This window comes from Acomys minous, assembly GCF_964271855.1.
Source record: "Acomys minous genome assembly, chromosome: 4".
Classification (NCBI taxonomy): Eukaryota; Metazoa; Chordata; class Mammalia; order Rodentia; family Muridae; genus Acomys; species Acomys minous.
Genome location: NC_140486.1, coordinates 13,195,608 through 13,202,714, shown reverse-complemented (window position 1 = coordinate 13,202,714; position 7,107 = coordinate 13,195,608).

Here is a 7,107-nt window from a genome sequence, read left to right as displayed (position 1 = left end):
GTCTGTGGGTGACATTTTATTTGGAAACTATATCTGAGTATCGCTAACTCTAGATTCAAACTAACAGAGATGGCCCTGGAGACGCTATTTTAAGCAGTGGAAGCAAGATATGGGTGTTAGATCACAGAACTTCCAGCTGGCCTCCCCCCTCCCCCGCCCTCTCTCACCCCGTATCTGGCTAAGCCCTCCCTGCCACAGTCTCTTAAGGCTAGCTCCAGAGAGCTGCTATGACCTTGCCGTTCACAGAGCCCCGTCCTCCCCCCCCACCCCCCCGCCTGCCCGCAGCCTCCCCTTTGCAGTTGATGCCCAGGCTTAAGAAAACCTTGACTTATATCTAGTGTCTTCCTGTCTTGTGACTTCTGGCACGTAGGCCAGATAATGTGGGCACCTCCTCCGTCTGCTTCCAGAGACTCGTAAGCACCAGAACCCCACTTTGTCTTATAGAACTGAGGTCATCACTCACCATGTTGCTTTGTTTGTTTGTTTTCGACGCTGGTTCCTTTGAGCCTTAACATGTTCCTTTAAGCAACCCCAATAAATAAATAAAGCTCACCAGGCTGGACTTGGGTGGGATAATTTCTTTGGTGTGTTTTCCAGTGCCCCCTATCTATAGTGAAACAGTGTTTGTGTCTTCCCAGGAAACTTCATACAACACCCACAGGGGAAGGGGTAGGGGGGTTCTGGCCTAGCTCATCTGAGCCAGAAGACCTAAAAGCCAGAGCGGGGACGCTGCTGTGGTGGAGAGACAAGCCCGCTGCCCCTGACTCCAGCCATTTGTCCCTTCGCCATCCTTTACGCTGTGCCTGGTGTCCAGAGCACACACTCGCTGAGTCCTCATGATGACAATGCGGTTTTGTTTTTTAAGGTGAAAAAACAGGGTCAGAGCAACTTATGGTTTAGTCCAGGAGGCAGGCGCAGGGTTCCATGAAGCTGTAGTCTACAGCCTGTTCTCTCACGCTGTTTAACCTACCAAGGAGCCATAACAGCAGCATATTTAGTACCTGAGACTCCTGTGTTTGTTAGCTTTAAGTAATACAATGCCCTAGTATAATGTACTCTTTATTATATAGGGTCCATTACTATATATAGCATACATACACATTACACTGTAAGGGCTGGCTGGGAGGGGTGGTGCACATCTTTAATCCCAGCACTCTGGAGGCAGAGGCAGGCTGATCTCTGAGTTAGAGGCCAGCCTGGTCTATAGAGTGAGTCCAGGACAGCTAGGGCTCTCTCACTCAGAGAAACTCTGCCTCAAAAACAAACAAACAAATACTATAAGGGCTGTACAGGGATAAGTTTAAGTATTTTTTTTAATATATCTGTAGTTTTATGTACATATTTTTCATTGCATTACAGTGTTTCATATTTTATGTGCATTCCTGTTTCTTAATCCCTACTTAGCTTCATCTAATTAGCTGAGTAACCTATTATATTATGATTATGTTTTTATTTCTATAGTTCCATTTGATAACTTTGAAAGTTTCTAGTATTTATTTATTTATTTATTTAGACCAGGTTTCTCTGTGTAGCCCTGGCTGTCCTGAAATTTGCTCTGTAGACCAGGCTTGAACTTGGAAATCCACCTTCCTCTGCCTCTCAAATGCTGGGATTAAAAGTGGGTACCACCATGTCTGGCTGGGCTCTAGTTCTTTTAAAATTCTTTATCTTCTATATTCTTCTAACATATGAATCACATTTTAAAACCTATCATTTTATACCGGTATCTGGATATGCTAAATACCCGTTGCTACTAATTTTTTTTTCTTCCTGGTTTCACTTATATGTTCTTGTTGCCTGGTGTACCTGGTACATTTTGTTGATATGGAAAAGCCACAGACACAATTGAGATCCTGGATGACCCAGAGGTTTACCACTGTTTGAGAGGGAGGAAGAGTGCTGTTAGCTTGCCTGAACCCAACTGAGAAATCTTTGTGAAGGCTATTTCTTTTTTTTTTCCTTTTTTGGTTTGTTTTGAGACAGGGTTTCTCTGTGTTATCTTAGCTGTCCTGAACTCGCTTTGTAGACCAGGCTGGCCTTGAATTTACAGAGATCCGCCTTCCTCTGCCTCCCGATTTGCAGGGATTAATGGCGTGTGCCACCACACCTGGCTGTGAAGGCTATTTATAATTTGTGATCTATTTCTAAGTTATAATTTTTTTCAAGACAGTGTTTCACGAAGCCCAGGGTGGCCTCAAACGTGCCATGGGGCATTAATGTTTTTGCCTGTTTGTCAGCATTGCCTGCCACACCGCAATTCACTGGTTGCAGGGGGCATCCAGAGAGAGAGGACTCTTGACCACGGATGGAGCCAGTGCCCAGAGTGCTCCAAGGAATCCTTCACAGACCTTCAAGGGTTAGGTGGCTGCCACTTGTCGGAGGGCTTTCTGCTGGCTCTCTCAGTAGGGGCTGAGAGGAAAGCCATCCCATCAGCCGATGGCATATTTGTGAGTCTCCTGAGACCATCAAGTGAAACCTGGTGGCAGGTGAGCATGTCGGGGCTCCCAAGCCTCACCCCACCACTTGGGTATGATAGATGACAAAGGAGCCACAAGTGCCCCCCCCCAAAAGGTGAGAAGTTATTGGGGGACCTTCTCCTGCACAGCCTGGGTTTGGGAACTGTAGGAGAGGCTCTGGCAGTCCAAAGGCAGCAAGGAACATCTGTTCACGAACGTTGTTTCAAAGTTCAAAGTTCATGAACACTGCTTTTATGAACTTATCGTTTCTCTCCCATGAAATCCTCACCATCACCTTTGTTTCTTAGACACACCCACAAGCAGCCATTCTTTTCTTTCTAATAGAATTCATTTTTTCCACACAGAATCCTCTCACCTGTGGAGTTCTCTCGCACACACAGAATTGTGTCTCACACATAAATTATCTCTCACATCTTCTCTTATACACAAAATTCTTTCTTGTACACAGAATTCACTCCCATACACACAATTCTCTCTCACCCATGGAATTCTCTCACACACAGAATCCTCTCTCACACACAGAATCCTCTTTCACACAGAACTCTCACACACAGAACTCTCTCACACACAAACTCTCACACAGAATTCTCTCTCAACACAAGTCCTCTTATACAGAGAATCCTCCATCACACAGAACTTTCTGTCACACAGAATCCTCTCTTACACTTGGAGTTTTCTCTCACACAGAGAAGCTCTCTCACGTACACAGAATCCTCTGTCACGCATGGAATTTTTTCACACAGATGTCTCTCTCTTACAGAGTCCGGTGATGCACACATACGTGGTTAACAAGACACAGTGCTGGCATCCTTAAAGCTTTTGGGAACCCCAGGGTAGTTATGCTTAAGAGAAGGGGGGGCGGGTTGTGATGGAGAGATGGCTCAGTGGTTAGGGGCACTGGCTGCTCTTCCAGAGGACCTGGGTTCAATTCCCAGCACCCACATGGCTGGCTCACACCTGTATGTAACTGAACTTCCAATGCACAGAAATCTGACAAAACACCAATGAACATAAAAAATAAATTGGGAGGGGGGAGGGGGAGAGGGTGAGGGAGGAGAAGAGAGAAGGACCTATGGGTGTGTGATGGCAGTAAGCCACGACCCCCACAGCACTTAGTCACATAGGTCTGGGCTTTTGACATACACTGCATTGCACATATTTAAAGTACACAGTATAAAATATAGTGACACCTATTTGTGTGTGTGTGTGTGTGTGTGTGTGTGTGTGTGTGTGTTTACACGCTTGTGGGGTTAGGCATGCTTGTGTATGAAGCCCAGAGGTGGGTGTCAGGTGTCCCTATCTCTCTGCCTGCCTTATTCTCTTGAGACGGGGTTCCTCTCTGAACCTGGAGCTGGGTTGGCAGCTGGCAAGTCTCAGTGACCCTCCCGTTCCCTCCCCACACCATCGGGGTTACAGGTGCACCCCGTGCCCGGTCTTCAGATTATCCCAGGGTCCTTACTTGCTGAGCCGTCTTCCTAGCTGGAAACCCATGACTTTGTACAATTGATATGTGCTAATATAAGGAAAATCGAATGAAAAAAAAAAAAGATACAATGCAGTGTGGCTTGACACATGGAGATACTTATAAAACCATCACTACAATTCAAAGAATGGCCTGGTGTTGTGGCACACGCCTTTAATCCCAGCACTTGGGAGGCAGAGGCAGGCAGACCTCTGTGAGTTCAAGGTCAGCCTGGTCTATGAGACAGGGTTTCTCTGTGTAGCCCTGGCTGTCTTGGAAGTGCTGGGACTTAAAGGCGTGTGCCACCCACCACTGTTCTGCTCATATTCCTTTTTAACTTTCCTGCATGCTGCTTGTCCCCATCCCCTGGCGACCACTGACTGAGCTGTTTTCCGCCATCATAGGCTTGTTCCGGTCTTCTGGAGTTGTATGTAGAGGCAGCGCTAATCACATTTACAGCCATGCCCTCAGACGCCTGCTGACTCAGATGAGCGCCGTCTTTTTTTACAGATGAGGTCGGGGAAGGCACATAGAAGTTTGTTCAGCTGTCTGAAGTAGCCAGTTTGACCGGTGAGGGCTAGAGCCCTAACCACTGTACCACACTACCCCTCATGAAGGAGGTCTCAGAGACTTCTTTGGACCTGCTGTCAACTATCCAGAGGTTAATGCAGAGTAAGGAAGGTTTGCGGGAGAGAAAAAAGTTCAGGGATGTGAAGCTAGTGATGGGAGTGTGAGTAAGCTGCCAGGGTGGCTTCAGCTGGAGCAAGCCTGAGCAAAGGCCAATAAACTGGACTAGAACCAACCCCCTACCTGCCCTCGTTAGGGTTTCAATTGCTGTCATGAAACACCATGACCAAAGCAACTCGGGAAGGAAAGGGTTTATTTGGTTTACACTTACTTCCACCTCACTGTTCATCACTGGAGGAAGTCAGGGCAGGAACTCAAAAGGGCAGGGACCTAGAGGCAGGAGCTGATGCAGAGGCCATGGAGGATGCTGCCTACTGGCTTGCTCCCCATGGCTTGCTCAGCCTGCTTGCCTGTAGAACCCAGGACCACCAGCCCAGGGATGGCACCACCCACCATGGGCTGGGCCCTCCCCCATTAATCACTAATTATAAAAATGCCCTCCAGGCTTGCCTAGAGCCTGACCCTATGGAAGCATTTTCTCAATGGAGGTTTCTTCCTGTCAGATGACGCTAGCTTGTATCAAGTGGACATGAAACTAGCCAGCACACTTGGAAAACCCTAGGAGGCCTGGAGGAGGCTTACCCCAACTGCAGGAGTAGGAAGAGTGTTGGTTTGCTGCAGCTTTGCCGGTCTTAGTGTGAGCCATTCTGGCAAGACATTTTCTGTTCCACTATAGTAGAGAGCTTGGCGTCGGCTGTCTACTGGGGGTGGACCTGAGGCAGGGGACTCAGGCCAAGTTGAGTGGAGGGCAGTTGTGACCTCAAAGACCCCTTTGGGGCCTGGTTGGATTGACAGACCTGGTAGTTGGGTTGACTTTGACCCTTGAGCCCAGGGCCAGGGGTGTTTGGAGCTTTCAGACTATCCACTCAGAGCCAGGCATTGGGGGGGGGGGGGGTGGGGGGGGAGGAGGGGGCAGGGGGTGTGTCTCCATAGACACCAATCCCTCCTTCTGAGACTAGGACACTCTCCCAACACCTCTCTGCCTGTGACATTGGCTGAATAAAAGTAAAGAAATTGGATCTCCCAGAGAAGGGTGCCTAGGGAAGGCCAGCCAGAGCAAGCCTTTAATGAGCAGTACCTGGGTGCAAGGCCATGTAGTCACAGAGAAAGCACATGGAGCTGCTGCTCCCAGCTCCCCCCCCCCTTCCCTGTCGTGACCACCACAGCAAAACCCAAAACAATAAATAGCGACAAGAGGGCACTAACAATGACGGCTTTACCTAGCAAAGCGGCTGCGGTGGGGGACCTGGTGGTAAGTAACAAGCTAAGACTGTAAATCACACTCGGAGACCCGATCGATACACGGGGAACTTGACCCAACTCTCACCAGTGAGTGTATGTGCCAGTAGTCCTGGGCAACAGTGTGGGGACTCTCCAGGCTTTGCTTGGCACGGGAAGAACACAGGGTCACAGCCCAGCTCTGATGGCAGCGTGCAGCGCTCTCCCGGGCTGGTAGCCGATACTCTGAGCTCCCTTCTCCAGTGCTGTGAAACAAATAGGCACCAATATTCGAAGACTCTCAGTTCCCTATGCCCTGGTCTGGGGTGAATGACAGTTCTGCCAAGACCCCGGCTGGCCAGTGACAGGAAGACAGCAACGCTCGGTACAGGGAGCAATTTTACTGGAAAGATGAGAGGAAATTGCATCTTTAATAATTCACCGGCCAGTTTGGAGAGAGGCAGGTTGGCGGGCTGCGGAGCCGCCAGGCGATCCCAGCCTCGGTTCCTGGAAATCCGCTGGCTCCAGAGCCTGCCCAAGAGGCCCCGGGGCCTCCATCTCCTCCCGGCTGAGGGACAGCAGGAGCCGACAGAGTCTAGACCAGGGTGAGAGGTTAAAACACAGCCATCCCGGGAACCCGCTAGATTGATATCCCCAGCAAGAAGGAGCCAAAAGAATCAATACGGCAGCCCAGGCGGGCAGCCAAGTGGGGCCCAGAGTGGTGGAGCCCTGGCAGAGGAGGGTCCCAGGCTTCAGCCAGCACACTGGGGTAGAGGTGCCATCCTCTTCACCACACTCCCGGAATGAGAAGGTGCCATAGGTAGGTGGGGAATCAGTACTGTGCTGGGTAGCCTGTCCAGCCGGTGAGGTGGAGGGCGGCGACATGCTACCCAATGTCCTTGATTGTCACAGGAATGTCAGCTTGTAGCTGGAGACAGAAAGGTGAGGAAGAGAGAGGGAACAGAAGTTCGCTGGTTGATAGACAGCCATGCCGTGCGAGGGTACCAGAGGAGACATGAGCCAGATTCTGATCTCTGGAAGTGATGGCATTGGTTCCTACCAGCATAGGTCTTTATGTATCCTCCTGGCTGTGTCCCCTCCTTCTGAGAGGGACCTTCAGGCTAAGAAGAACCTGAGGCCCTTTAGTCTGGGAAGAACACTGCTTTTGTAGGATGTCTTCTTTATTAGCAAGCCTTTTCCTGGTGGGTTGGAGACTCTCAGGTAGCTAACTTGAAATTTCAAAGCCTTCCTAGGTGAGTCAGT